Source organism: Hemiscyllium ocellatum, chromosome 14 (assembly GCF_020745735.1).
Source record: "Hemiscyllium ocellatum isolate sHemOce1 chromosome 14, sHemOce1.pat.X.cur, whole genome shotgun sequence".
NCBI classification, from domain to species: Eukaryota; Metazoa; Chordata; class Chondrichthyes; order Orectolobiformes; family Hemiscylliidae; genus Hemiscyllium; species Hemiscyllium ocellatum.
In genome coordinates, this window is record NC_083414.1 from 62,426,669 (window position 1) to 62,442,286 (window position 15,618).

Genomic DNA, 15,618 nt, shown 5'->3' on the forward strand with positions numbered 1-15,618 from the left:
ACTGTTAAGTACACAGTAATTCAGTACAAACAAATTCAGCTAGTCTGACACTCCCATACATTGAGATTTGAACGCTGTGATAACAATATTAGTCAATTGCATTGAAACTCATGGGATAAAACTGCAACTTTCTTTCTTCACCTTAAAAATATACAAGTTCCAGGTATTTAAACTGATTTCACTTCTTTCATCAGAAATCTCATTCTGAACAATGTTTCATGCTGGGTTGAGTCCAGAGCCCACAACGCTGTCTCCCCACTGTTTGCACTTGGCTACTGGATCCAAAAAAACACAACTACTTGGCAAAGAATTCTGAAACTCAGCAGAGCCGGTTTGGTCCAAGTGGTGGCTGCAAATATCATTGTTGTCTTTTTTAATTTCAACATAATTTCATTTAGTATAGAGTCATACAGCACAGAAACAGACCCTTCAGTCCAACTCGTCCACGCCGAGCAGATATCCCAAACTGACCTAGTCCCATTTGCCAGCATTTGGCCCACATCCCTCCAAACCCTTCCTATTCATGTACCCATCCAGATGCCTTTTAAATGTTGTAATTGTACCCTCCACCATTTCCTCTGGCAGCTTGATTTATACATGCACTACCGTGTGTGTGAAAAAGTTGCCCTTTAGGTTCCTTTTAAATGTTTCCTCTCTCACCTTAAATCTATGCCTTCTAATTTTGGACTCCGCTGACCTGGGAAAAAAGATCTTGGCTCATCACCCTATCCGCGACCCTTATGATTTCATAAGCTTCAGCCACCGACGCTCCAGTGAAAATAGCCCCAGTCGATTTAGCCTCTCTATGTAACTCAAACCCTCCAGTCCTGGCAATATACTTGTAAATCTTTTTTGCACCCTTCTCAAGGTTAAGAACACCCTTCTTGTAGAAGGATAACCAGATTTGTATTGAGTATTCTAAAAGTGGCCTCACCAATGTCCTATACTCCTTTACTCAATGTTCTGAACAGTGAAGGTGAGCATGCCTAACGCCTTCTTCACCACCTTGTTCACCTGAGATGTCAGTTTCAAAGAACTTAAAAGGGTGGGTTCAAATGTTTCTCTTTTGTTGTTGCTTCCTCACATTTTTCAACAACGTTGAATCCACACCAAGCCAATGGATCATACAACTTTTTAAGACACTTTTTCTTGCAGTGAGAACCTGTACTATATAAACTACCGCACACACTGCTAATGCCTTTTCATGCCATTGCAGCAATATTGCCCTGCTGTTTTCTATGGATTTTTAAAAACCTTTAGAAATATACCTCGTTAAAAGGTCAACCCCATATTTATCTAATGATTTAACAATCTGTTCTTTTTCATTACTTTTAAAGGGTGTAAGGACTTTGAGAACTATTATCCATTCCTTAACTGGTCGATTCCTCACATCCATCATTGTTTTCCTAAGTTATTTGTCGCATCAAACTATTGCAGTATCCATATAATGGTTCCCTTGCTGAATACATTCCTGTCCTGAAAGCCACTAAAAAAACCTATTATATTATGCAAATAACAGGCTCCCACTAATTGTCCGCCACTTCAAACCACTGTCACATTTCTCACCAAACTGTGGTGACTGCAGTTTACTCCCGTATGCAAGGATGGTGGCACTATCGAGTAGGACCTTGGGACCATCCGAAGTGCATTTAGACCACTGAAGAACTTTCAAACTATCATCTTCTTTTTCTTAGATAGTTCCTCAGGACCATGGATGTACTTGCATTGGAGGCAGTTCAGAGACGGTTCACCAGATGCATTCCAGAGATGAAAGGCCTGTCTTGTGAAGAGAGATTGAGGCATTGATGCCTGTACTTGCCAGAGTTTAGGAGAATGAGAAAAGATCTAATTGAGGCATAAAAGGTACTATAGTGGATTGGCAGACATAAAAAAAATGCTTCCTCATGTGGGGTAATCTGCAATGAGAGGTCATAGTTTTAGGCTAAGGGGGAGCAGATTTAAAACAGGTGAGGAGAAACTATTTCTCTCAAAGTGTCATGAATGCGTGGAATTCACTAGCCCAGAATGTGGTAAGCACCAGGATAATGAATACATCGGAGGAGAAAATAGACATTTAATTAGTAATGGGTTGAAGGGTTATGGAGAGTGGGATGAAAGTGGATTTGAGGATGACAGAAGAACAGCCACGATCATATCAAATGGAAGAGCAATCTTGGGGAGCTGAATTGCCTACTCCTGCTCCTCATTTTTATGTCTCCATTCTGGTTTGATCGGTTTTAACATCATTGAAAACTCCAATCCAGGATCTGAAGATTCTGTCACTCGCACACCAGGTAAGACTTGGGGAGGTGGGTTACTTGGAGAGTTGTGCACTGCCTCTGATGCGTCAACCTCACCTCTCCATATTCTGGATGAAGTCTGTCGATCTGCTCAGCGCTTTTCCCAAATAGACCCTCTCCACTCTGGTCAGTCACGAGCTGGGGTCTCCCACGTGTTGCAGGGGAAGCTCAACAACTTCAGTGTCGCTTTCAGGATATCCTTAAAGAGTTTCCGCTGTCGTCTTAGTGCTCTCCTGCTGCGATCGTGTTCAGAGTAGAGCAGTGGGCCATAAAGTCTGATGGCAGGCCTATGAATGACCTGCTCCACTTACTGGAAGATGGTTTAGGTGACGAGTACCTCAACAGTGGGCAAGTTGATTTGGAAGAGTGCAAAGTTGTTGGATATTGAAGCGTAGTCACTGTTTTAATGTACAAAATGCATCACCCAATTTGCACACAGCAAGCCCCCACCAACTGCAACATGACAATGACCAGATGATGTGTTTTGGAATACTTATTAGGGGATAAATATTGGTCAGGAAAATTTCCCTACTTTGAATAATGCCATGGGATTATTTACCTGAGAGGGCAAAGGTGGCCTCCATTTAAAGTCTCATCAAATGTAATAAATGGTATTGCATGGTCAGCCTAGATTTTATGATCAGCTCTCAGGTGGGATTTGAACCCTGACTCAGAGGTGAACCTGATTCAAGTCAATATGGATGTGCTGGGGAGGAGAGATTTTCGCTACCTTCCCACAGAGGAATGGGGTGGGTTGTGGTGGTCATGCTTAGCAATCATTTACTCTGGCTACTACTCATTCCTCTGCCATCGCTAAAACAGATGATCTTATAATGCATCGGATTGCTGAACATAAATGCGCTGCAACATTAAAACAATGCCTTCACTCAAAAAGAAGGGCCTCTACTCTCAGAATTGCTCAATAAATCTACTTATAAACTGCTGTTTCAGGGGTACATTTTCATAAAGCATTGTACACAACAGGAACAGAATGAGGACTTCAGATGTCTCCCTAGGATGCACTGAATGTGTAAGAATGAGGCAGGAGTTGGCAATTCAGCCCTTCAAGCTTGCTTCATCATTCAACATGATCATGGTTAATCATCCTGTTCCCATTTTCTCCTCCATTCCCTTTGATCCCTTTAGCCTAAGGGCTCTATCTAACTCCTTCTTGAAAGAAAGTTTGGTTTCAAACCTTAGGTTTCTGTGGCAGAGAATTCTGTATGCTCATCTCTCTCTGGGTGAAGAAATTTCTCCTCATTTCAGTCCTACATGGGCTACCTATATCCATGGACTATGGCTGTGACCTGTGGTTCTGAACATAAACAGGGATGGAGCATGAGCCATTAATGACTTATACATGAATATTGCCATCTAGGATTTCTAGTCGGTGATAGTTAATGTGGCTCCCTCCAGAAAGAAAGTGATATGGTGATCAGCCATACATGGGTTAAACACTCTCCAGAACACTCTCTGCAATGGCAGTCACTGAGCATGCTCCTTTCCCATTCCAGCTGGTGTCGCTTCTTTCCACAAGGAACAAACACTGTCCTGCAACTGGGACATTCAATCATGCAAGATCAATGCACTTTTCCAATGTTGTCCTCTTGCACATCCCAATTTCCTTCACTCTGTCAGTGGTGACATTGTCTTCAGCTGTCTAAATCCTTGAATGTCTCCTGTCTCCTCTCACTCTCTCTAACTCCTCCATTGGGATACCACCTAAAGGTTGCCTCATTGGACACAGTATTTGGTCATATACTCTACAATCTCCCAAAATGGCTCAGTGTCACTTTTCTGTCTTGATTGCTCTCATGAGGCTCTATTTCGCTATGTTAAAGATGCTACACAAATGCAAGGATTTTTCCGTTGTTGCAGCTTTTCTGTGGCCTTGAAAGAACAGCCACACAATGTGGAAATGGGCAGCTCCCTCACTGAATAGCTCACAGTTCCTTTGCAGTTTTATGTGCCAGATGGTAAAGGAATCAAAGTGACATTAAATGGAGTTGAACCTCATCTATGTTATTGGTGTTAGGGGCATGCCCTTGGGGAATATGAAAGTTTGTGTGCAGTGTGTAATATCAGCACAGCAAGGCAGCTGACTGCACAGTGTAAATGACGTTATCACCCAGGATTGCTCATCCATTGCCAAAATGGCAGTTGGTTTGAACTTTGACCTGAGCAACATCTAGCTGCTGGCATGACATTGTGCAGTATAACCAGCGAAGGCAGTTCCCAGGGTAACAAGATTTAATGTTTTTTTTACTGCAACAGGTTAAATGCTTATTTGAAAAATAATCTGTCTTTGCCTCTACCCCCACCCAATGATAACAGTTTCTCCTCAAACAAGAGATAAAACAAAATCCTTTCTGCTCACCATTTCGAATGCCCCATTTAAGATCTCCTGTCAAAGACCCCTGGAGACAATGGCTCGCATTTGGGATTAAGTTTCTCTGTGGTAACCTTATCCACCATCTGTACTCATGAACTGAGGCAATGAGTGTTAGTGGAACAGTCGAGCAAGCTTAACGCTTCAATATTGAACAATACAACAAATAATTATTAGAGTTAGAAGGGAATGTGGAAAGGGTGTGAAGAAGTAGGCTCTTGTGGATCACTGCAAAGATGTTTACTTTTATTTTTCAGCATCTCAAAACGGGAAAAGAAAAGTGTTAACAAGCAAGGATTGTGGAAAGGACTACTGCATTTTTTTTAACAGTACGTTATCAAACCCTCATTGTCAGTGCTGTTTACATTGTTGTTGGTTGGTGGAGGTAGTTACTACAGATCAGCTGAGGCCAGGGAGTGTGTATGAAGGAAGATTCAACCAGTAACAAGTAGCTGATTGGTCTGTGGATGGAGTGACCAGTTGTTGATGACACAAGCCCTCTGCTGGCCAGCAGCTATACGACTGGCTCCCAGGGAGCTGAACAGCTTGTGGATGTAAAATGTTTGGGCAGAAGCCACTGAGCCACCCAAAAGGAAGATTTGTCTTTTTTTTCTGCAGTCAAAAAACCTGAACAAAACCAGTTTATTTGCCACAGCGGTTGCTGAAAGCTGTGATTTATTGGTTAACAGTCAGCTACATCGTAAGAATGAAGCAGTCATTCCTACAGGTGAAAGTAGCTGGAGGGGAAGAATTGGGGGGTAGCAAGTCCTGACAACTGAAAAGGATAGTCTCAGTGAACCCTGTGGAAAAGGATCTTTGAACTGTCTTCCCAGCCTTTCCCTTTGTTCATGACACTAATTTTTGTTTTGTCTGCATGTATGTATGGGGCGTGCACAGGGTTTATACAGTGCTATTTATAATAAATATTTATAAATTTATAATTTTTGTTAAGTGCAGAAACCTGTATCTAAAAGACAGGTAAATTGGGGAATGTCACATACTTTAATACAATCTAACTTTTGTGACAATCCTGGGGCTTGGTTTCCACTTCTGCAGTGAGACACAGTAAGCATAAACATTGGCACAGACCTAGACATTCAATATAACTCCAAATATTCACAGTTGATTTTAATACCCAGCTCTGTTTCCCCCTGTCAACTTGTAACTGCTGAAGCTATCGCAACAGCAATATTATCTATGCAGCTCAGATCAAGCAGACCAATATGTCTTAGTCCCAATCCCCACAGCGCATTTTACAAACAAGCTGTTGTATTTCTAGTTAAAAATCACAACACCAGGTTATAATCCAACAGGTTTAATTGGAAGCACACTAGCTTTCAGAGCGTGTAACCTGGTATTGTGTGATTTTCAACTTTGTACACCCCTGTCCAACACCGACATCTCCAAATCATTGTATTTCTAAGCTACTTTTTAAATAAAGTCACCAGGGGGCGAGATTTGGTCCCATTCAAACTAAAATGATTTTGCAGAACTTGAGGCTGGTTTAAAAGACATGACTTTTCATTTTAAACCTGACCGCAACTCCCTGCAAAAACAAAGTAGCTTATTTGAAACAAATCGAGGCAAACACAAACATGAGTCAAGCATGACATCAGCATCCCAGAATCTATTCCATGAAGAAAAAATGTCATCAGTCACACACTCACATCACAACACAACACAATGGGAAAATGCACCACGTCACAGGATTCTCAGGAGTTTCAGAACATTGAGTATTTGTAATGTGGACAGATTCAAAAGTTAGCAATCTCTTTCATGTCTGTCTGAGATTCAAATGAAGGGAACAGATGTACTGAACACAGGTTTCTGGAGATGTATTTTCTTCTGTATTACGAAGAAAGGAGGGACAATTACCAAGTAGTGCACCTCTTGTTGTAATTCATTTAAATAGGCAACTTTGGGAAAGCAGATTAATGGGAATATTTTCTAATGAGAGCCACAAAGGTATTTTGTAAATGTAAACAGATGAACTCAATTCCACCTCTTTACAGTGTCTTAAATTGCACAAGTCTAGACGGCAGTTTGCTCTCAGAAAAATGCAGCACCAGAAGCTAGCAGTGTGCTAACAGGACAGACTGCTAAAGGTTTTATGCCATTAATCAGGCCTTCGTAACGGTCTAAAACGCAGAAGGAGGAGAGGTACACTATCAGGTTGGGTTTGCGATTTTCTCAATGTGCACGAGCTTTTTTGTGGTGATTGGTTATGTGCTTCTTCAGATTGTGGTCAGAGAGGTTGGGAACACCCCACCCTACTGAGGAAAAGAATCCTCACAAAATTTACTTTCCAAATAAAACTTGGCATAGTAAGCCTTCAATTACAATTATGGATTGTGTACTGCAACATGAATAATTTTGGCAACAGAAGAATGATAATTCAACATATGTTTTTACAGAGTGTGATGCTGTGTGGATTTATCTTGTATTTGTAAACCAAAGACAAGGGCAACAGACATTAGACAAATGTTCTGGGATATCATATAGTGCTCCTCGGATAGGATGTAAACAGAGTAACTGCAAGCAAAGTGGAAGAAAACAGCGATCTTGATCTATCGCTGTTAAAGTTTTTTTTTCTTGGAATTATGAGGACAACTCACAAGAAATACCACAGCATTTGGGAAATCAACTTGGATTGTTCGCTTTTACTTTGATATTCTTGTGAATTGCCCTCGTGGGTGTAAGGCAAAAAGCATTTTTTTTCAGCAATGCTATTCACAAACGAATGAATCTTTCATGAAGATCTTTTGGAATGGCTCTTCGTGCAGTTAATGAATGGCACAAGAGCTGCCAAGATGGTTTTCATGAGCGTGCAAATATCTTCAGAGTCAAGATTCATCGCGAGAAAGACTTCCCTCAAGTCCCAAAGCAGGGTTAGTCTTGCGTGTCGACTTCAGCTGCCCTAGGTCCTCAAACTTGCTAGCAGATTACCCAAGGGGGTCTGCGGAATTTTGACCAGAATTATCAATGATATCTAACAAACCCAGAGAGACACCCAGCCATTGTATACACTGTCTACAGGTCTCAAGTAGATCTTTCAATATAACTCATAACCGCATTTACATACAGTAGCCCAACCCTTTGATTAGATTTCAGTCTATAACTCATTACCGGTTATCATTATTGTGATTATATGTAAACCATCCAAATTCTGCCCATGCCCCTAATTAAATTGCAGCATGTACATCATCCTGGAAACCAATTATTTCAATGAAGTATAAACACTGTGCCTATCTACACAAAGCTTAAAAGATTTACTGCACAACCCATTAAGGGCTCATGTGGTATAGAGATAATGTCTGTGGCTCGAAGGTCTGGGTTCAAGTCCCACCTGTGCCAGAAATGTGTCAAAACCTGTTGATTCAAAATACTTGTCAACAATACTCAGGCCAAGATTAATGATCTGGAACATGGGTTCAAAAGACCAATTCTAGTCATTCCACACAACTAGTGCCACACCTATGGGCCTAAGAGAGGCATTCTTACTGAAACATACAAGATTTTTAGGGGACTGGACAGGGTAGGTGCAGATAGGTTGTTTCCCCTTGACGGAGGGTCTAGGGCCAAAGGGTGTAATCTGAGCGTATAAGATGAGGAATCGTTTCGCTCAGTGGATCTGTGGAATTCTTTACTACAGAGACTGTAAAGTCTAAATGTTCATTAAGAACATTAAAAATCAGCTTCTCTCAAATCTTTGATCAGTAAGGACTCAAGGACTTCAGAGGAAGGCCATTGAATGGTAGAACAGCCTTGATGGACTGAACAGTAAAACTTCTGTTTTTATGTCTTATGGTCTTCCTACAGAATTTGACACTGGATTCAATCAGGGTATCTCTGGTGAACAGTAAATCCAGCTAAAATTAAATAATGGTTTATTTGAGAAGGGGTTTGAAGGAGGAATCAGACAAACACAAAGTTTACAGAAAGACTACCATTTTAATTCAAACTTCATCCTGTGGCCAATTAATTGATGAATATATTACTGAGTTTCCAAAATCGTACTTGCTTAAGGGGTTAGAAGGAATGATATTCATTTTCTACAAGTCATCTATTAAAAACCCAGAATCTTTTTCTTTGATGAGTCCGAGGTGTTACAGGATGTTTTACAGCATAGTAGAGTGTGGGCTGGCTTAAATTAGGTCATGCTGTCTTAATATCCTGGGTAATGGAAATACAATGACATCGCTAACTTACCCCAGTCACTTGTCTCCACTCCTTCCCGCTGTGGTCTGTGACTGGACTTTACAAGCAGCATGACTCAGAAGATGTGGTGGAAAAGCTTCAGTTCAAGAAAACCATTTTATTTGTTAAAAATAAACTGCGTGTCTTTTGGGAAGTAAGGGTTGCCTGGTCTGATGTGCAATCTGTCCCGTTTCTCTATTTTCCTTCTAAACATGCTCAAACGTCTGAGGTACAAGCTGCGGTCAGCTTAGTGGAGATCCAGAACGTTCTATGCACAATAGTGTGGTACTCCATTCCACAGCATCTTAAGGTCTTTAGACGTTGTCCAGTTCCAACCATCTCAAAAGTTTAAATGTGGAAGAAAGACTGAATATTTAGAAGGTTTCTCGGCCTTCACTCCTGAAAGCAATATCTTTTGGCAGGTCAAAGCTCCATGATGGGATGCGTCCTACAACCCTCTATTCCAACCAACCCCTCACTATGTGGGCTCTTGCCAGCTTTGAGCATGGATAGTTTCAGTTGGTAGGTCATTCAACAAAGGGTGAGGGTGATGAGGAAAGGCACCATGGGTAAAATCCTGTCCATATGCAGACTTTACCACAGAGATTAGTGAACAACAGTCAATAAAGGGACGTTAGGGGCAACTTTTCACACAGGCAGTAGTCCGCCTATGGAATATGGTTCCAAAGGAAATGTTAGAGAAGAGTACAATTACAACATGTAAAAAGACATTTCAACAGGCACATGGATAGCAAAGCTTTAGAGGGTTTTGGGCCAAATGCATGCAAAAAGGACTAGTTCAGTTTAGGAACTTGGTCAACATGGGCGAGTTGGATCGAAGGGCCTATTTCCATGTTGTACGACTCTATGATACCACTGCAGAGGCTGCCTACTTTTGGAAATGAATTTGTGCACTAAAGCGTAGAAGTCCTGTTGGGACTTTTCACAGCCCTTCAAAGTAGCTTCTACTAGGATGGACCCAAGGACAGGAAGAGCAGTGCAAATATTTACATGGGTTCAAATGTCCACTTCCACTAAGCTCCACACAACTGATGTTACTCCTGTGAGCCTATAACAGGCAATATTATTGAAACATACAGGATATTTAGAGGACTTGACAGGATAGATGCAGATAAGTTGATTCCACTTGTGGGGGAGTCTAGGATCATAGGGCACAATCTGAGTAGGAGATGAGGAAGTTCTTCTCTCAGAGTGTTATGAATCTGTAGAATTCTTTAATGTTCTTAAAGATACAGCCTCTATAGTAAAGGCTGAGAGGGGCAAATATTTGATCAGTAAGGAATTGAGAACTATGGAAAAGGGCAGGAAAGTGGAGCTGAGGATGATCAATGATCAGCCATGATTCCACTGAATGGCAAAGTAGAGTTGATGGGCTGAATGGCCTACTTCTGCTTTTACGTCTTATGATCTTCCTATGGAATTTGACTTTGCATTCAACCAGTTTATCAACTCTAGTCAATAATAAATTGAGCTAAATTAAATAATGGTTTAATTGAGGAGAGGTTTAGAGGAGGACTTGGCCATACTGAATGTTTACAGAAATACTGATATTTTAATTCAAACTTCATCCTGCACCCCAGTGATGGTTACACTGGCTAGACTAATCTGGAGTGCAACGTCTCAACAATCCCAGTTCACTAGATTTCTTGTTGCACCCTACAACAGGAAACACTTTTACAGCCACATGTTGCTGGGGGTGAGGTTTGACAATGGCATGGTGGGGCTTAACAGGACATTGAGGAGTTTACAGAACAGGATTAATGGCGTAACTCATTAACCATGGATTGAGAAAGGAACAGACGAACAATGAAAGTTGAAGAGGAGCCAAATTGGATATGGAGAAGAGGAAGGGAAAGAGAAAAAAGAAACAATGGTTTTGGAGAATGAAAATAAAACTAGAAAGGAAGTAAAAAAGAACTACTTGTAGGAATGAAATTCCACAGTTTTAATTGTGTCTTTTCAGAGTTGAAGAGGCTGAGTGACCTTCCAGAAACATAAATGTCATCATAAAAACTGCCCTATCATTAAGTATCAGCCCTGGTGATGTGTTTACTACATTTTAAAAGTTAAACTGAGGCAATTTTTCAAAACTCATCTGCACATTGACAGTGAATTCCCATTTTTGAAAAGCCAGTGATGCAATTTATGGTGATTCATACTCACAGGATTGATTTTTTTAAAGACATCTTTCTGTTCAGGCATGGTATCATGTACCTCTAGGGCAGATGGGACTTGAACCTGGTCACTTTACACATAACTACTATCTTACAAGATTCCACCCACAGGATACTTTGTCCTCGCTACAAATGATTGAACGACTGAGAAAGAAAAAGCAGCACAAATTCACTATCACTTACCCACCGATTTTTGAAATGGAAGTCTCATTTTTTTTTTGATAATTGCTCGTGCCTCATACTGAAACATTGTTGAGGTCTACAGCAGCAACTCAGGGTGGATAACAGAATCGAGCTGTGCCATTTTTCCATATCCCATCCTAGGTGCCAAAATTGGTTGTATAGTGGACATTGAAAGAAAGGTTATCTAAGATTACAAAGAGACCTTGATCAATTCGGTCAATGAGCTGAGGTATGACAGATAGAGTTCCATTTGGATAAATACAAGGTATTGCACTATGGTAAAATAAACAAGGACAGGACTAATACAATTAATGGTAGATTCCTAGATAGTGTTGTAGAGCAGAGATACTTAGGGTCTCAGATACATAATTCTCTGAAATTTGGATCACAGGCAGACAGGGAGGTTAAGACGGCTTTTGGCACAGTTGCCTTCATTGATCAGACCTTTGAGTATCGGAGTTGGGATGTCATTTTGATGTTGTACAGAATGTTGGTGAGGCTTCTTCTGGAGTACTGTGTTCAGTTCTGGTTGCCCTGTTATAGGAAGGGTATTAATAAGCTGTAGAGGGTGCGGAAAAGATTTATCACTGGATGTTGCCAGGACTGGAAGGTTTGAGATAATAAAGCAGACTGGAAAGGCTGAGACATTTTTCACTGGAGTGTAGGAGGTTGAGGGGTGACCTGATAGAGGTTTATAAAATCATGAGGGGAATAGATAAGGTGAATGACAAGCATCTTTTCCCCAGGGTGGGGGAATTCAAAGCTATGGGGCATATTTTTAAGGTGAGAGGAGAAGATTTTAAAAAGAAGAGTTTTAGTTTGGGAACATGGTCAGCTTGGGCTAGGTAGACAGAAGGGTCAGTTTACCCGCTCTTTGACTTGAGCATTGGGGGAAATCTCAGTGTGATCACTGGCTGATTTCCATTTTCCTTGTTTCCCAACCACCCAAAACACCACCCCTCCACCAGCCCTCAGAACAAATACAGCTACTGTCCAGCCCCTATCCAGTTGATATCAACTGACTCATGTCTAAACAGGGATTAAGAGTGTTTCTGGAAACCTCAGTTGCGCACAGTGGGAGCTGCTGTTACACCCAGTGAGCTATCGGAGAGTGTTAAGTTTCCTAAGTGTTAACAAAAAACAGATGGAATGATGAGGTGGAAAGGAAATTCAGTCTGCAGAATGAAACTTTCCTGCGAGAAGTGTGCATTCGTGTTAAATTGTTTTCAGAATTTAATGACATAATGAGTTAGATTATTAAATAAGTTTCCCCCCCCCCCATTAAAATCCATATTGAAGTAATGTTAATGTTAAATAAATCATATGCCCAATTAAACCTACCAGATGCTATGGATAATACTCAGAATAAATTCTTTCTTAATCTGTTGTCTCAAACATACATATGGAATCAACGTTTTATAATGGAATCTCTGCATGGCCCCAGGATAGCTTTTTATCCCCCAAATCTGTCTCCCCAGGAGGGAAGTAGAATGTGTTAGCAAATATCCTCACTACAGCTTTAGCTGCACACAAATTGTGGTTGAGAATACGGCTATAACATTTGCGTTATTGCTTTGCCTCAGCTTATGTGTATGCCCATTTGTCATTGCAGCACCTGTGGTCTTAATTTACAAGGGGGGAAAAGAAGAGAGGGAGGAAGCATCCTGTTGCCAGTTCCTCCACCCAATGACAGATCTTATTCTAACTCTGCAGATATTCCTGGCACCTGTCATGGGTACATTTCTTTAGACCGATGTTGACAACCAATTGTACTACTTTGGCTAGTCAGCTGTCATCTGTCCAAATAAGGACGGACAAAAGGTTGTGTCACTCATTAGGACTCCGATCACTTAATGTGACTTCAAAAAAAAAGTATTTTATGTTTGCGTGTGCCTCAGAACAAAAAGCATCTGCATGTTTGACTGTGCTTCCAATCTGTGGTGCCCTTGCTGGTCATAAATGTCATTTCTTTTTCAAGCTTCCTCCACACTGACAGCTCAGCAGACATGCCGTAATCAAATGGAAAGGCATGTTGTATACAGCCCCTTAGGACGCTTAACTTCCTCTGAATTAGCAAAAAATCACTCTCAACCGTTCGCTCAGTCCTGTTTGAACAATTTAAACACTGACGTTGGTTCAGTCAACAGGTTAAAACATCAGGAACTCTGACTTAAAGTCATGGTAAAATTTTAATCAGGGTTTGAATACAATGAAGCAAACGCTATTATAAAAGGCAAATTGTGACAAACTGACTGAATTCAATTGAGACCCAAATATTATCAGCAGAGACTGGAGTATTAGATTACTTACAGTGTGGAAACAGGCCCTTCGGCCCAACAAGTCCACACCGACCCGCCGAAGCGCACCCACCCATACCCCTACATATACCCCTTACCTAACACTACGGGCAATTTAGCATGGCCAATTCACCTGACCCGCACGTCTTTTGGACTGTGGGAGGAAACCGGAGCACCCGGAGGAAACCCACGCAGACACAGGGAGAACGTGCAAACTCCACACAGTCAGTCGCCTGAGGCAGGAATTGAACCCAGGTCCCTGGCGCTGTGAGGCAGCAGTGCTAACCACTGTGCCACCGTGCCGCCCTATGTTGGGAGTATGTTGGGAGCTGATGGTTTATTGGTTAAAGCAGGCTGGGGTTGGGTAAAAGGCAGGAGCACAATAAGAACAAACTGAACTTGCATTACTATAGCGCCTTTTATCTCTTAAGGATATTTGGGAGTTTCAAAAATCGCTGAAAATGTGTTGCTGGAAAAGTGCAGCATGTCAGGCAGCATCCAAGGAGCAGGAGAATTGGCATTTCAGGCATGAGCCCAATTCCTGAAGAAGGGCTCATGCCCAAAACGTCGATTCTCCTGCTCCTTGGATGCTGTCTGACCTGCTGCGCTTTTCCAACAACACATTTTCAGCTCTGATCTCCAGCATCTGCAGTCCTCACTTTCTCCTAGTTTCAAATATAACCAATGAAGTAGTTGTTGAAGGACAGTCAAATTGTTGTACTGTCTGAGTCAGAGCTGCCAAATTCAGCAGCAAGCTCCCACAAATATCAGAATGATAAAAGTTGAGAAAATCTATTTAATGATGTTGCATGAAGCCTATATGTTGACTAGGTCACTGAGGAGAACAGACTGTCTATTAATATTCATTATAACTCCATGGTGTCTCACAGCTACATTTCCTAATGGAGGTGGTGATGGGCTAGTGATATTATCGTTGACTATTAATCCAGAGACCCAGATAATGTTCTGGGAATCTGGTTTTGAATTTGACCATAGCAGATATTGAATTCAGATTGCACTAAAAACAAAACAAAATCTGAAATTAAGGATCTAATGGTGACCGTGAATCCATTGTCGATTGTCAAGAAAACCTCTTCTGGGTCACTATTGTCTTTTAGGGAAGGAAACTACCATCCTGACGTGGTCTGGCCTATATGTGATTCCAGACCCACAGTAATGTGGTTGCTTCTGGGCAAATAGGGACAGGCAATACATTTCAACCAAGTAACAATGACCTCATCCCATGAATGAATAAAAACACACTACTTCCTTCAGGACAAAATCCCATTCTCCAGGTTTCTCCACTTCTGTCACCTTCCACAGGGGTCCTTCCAACTTGTCTTCCTTTTCCCTCAACCAAGGATTCCTCCATAAAATGATGGTCAGGGCCCCCATCTATCTGACTCATTTCTCACACTTCGCTCCTTTTCGTCCCCTCCCCAAACCATGATAGGGCTTTTCTTCTGAAGGATCATTGGACTCTAAACGTTAACTCTGCTTTTTCTCCACAGGTGCTGCCAGATCTGCTCTGTTTCTCCAGCAATTTGTTTTTTTTTATGCCTCAGATCTCCAGTCCTTTGTTTGATTTTGGGGTTCCAATTGTCTTCAAATTTCCACCCCAAAGAGTCTCAATTTTCAAAGGATTATTTTCCCTCATTTCTGCCACCAGTAAATTTGACGACTCCTCCCCCCTTGGTATTCTGAAGAAATCAGTCCCTCCACAACACCCTGAGCCACTTCTCTATGATCCCCAATGACTTCCCATGCAATGGTATGAGATTATAGAATCCCTACAATGTGAAAGCAGGCCAATCAGCCCATTGCATCCACAGATTCTCTGAAAAGCATCCCATCCAGACACACAAATTGTTACCTTTTCCTGGATGCAGTATAGCGCCGGATATGTTCGAATCCTTGCGAGGTCCTGCGTGCAGATCTACGTTTCCCATTTCCTACAATCGTTCTACACTCTAAACTTAATAGTTATTAATAATTTATAAAAGTATACTATGTTTTATCTAAACTCACAGATTTGAAGCTCCTCCGATACCTTACTG

General features: G+C 41.4%; 1 protein-coding gene across 2 annotated transcripts in view; it reads right to left on the bottom strand.

Moving 5' to 3' along the window:
• sema3h (sema domain, immunoglobulin domain (Ig), short basic domain, secreted, (semaphorin) 3H) overlaps positions 1–15,618 on the bottom strand; it is a 165,683-nt gene that overhangs the window by 62,014 nt on the left and 88,051 nt on the right. The gene's annotated exons all lie outside the window — the stretch shown is intronic.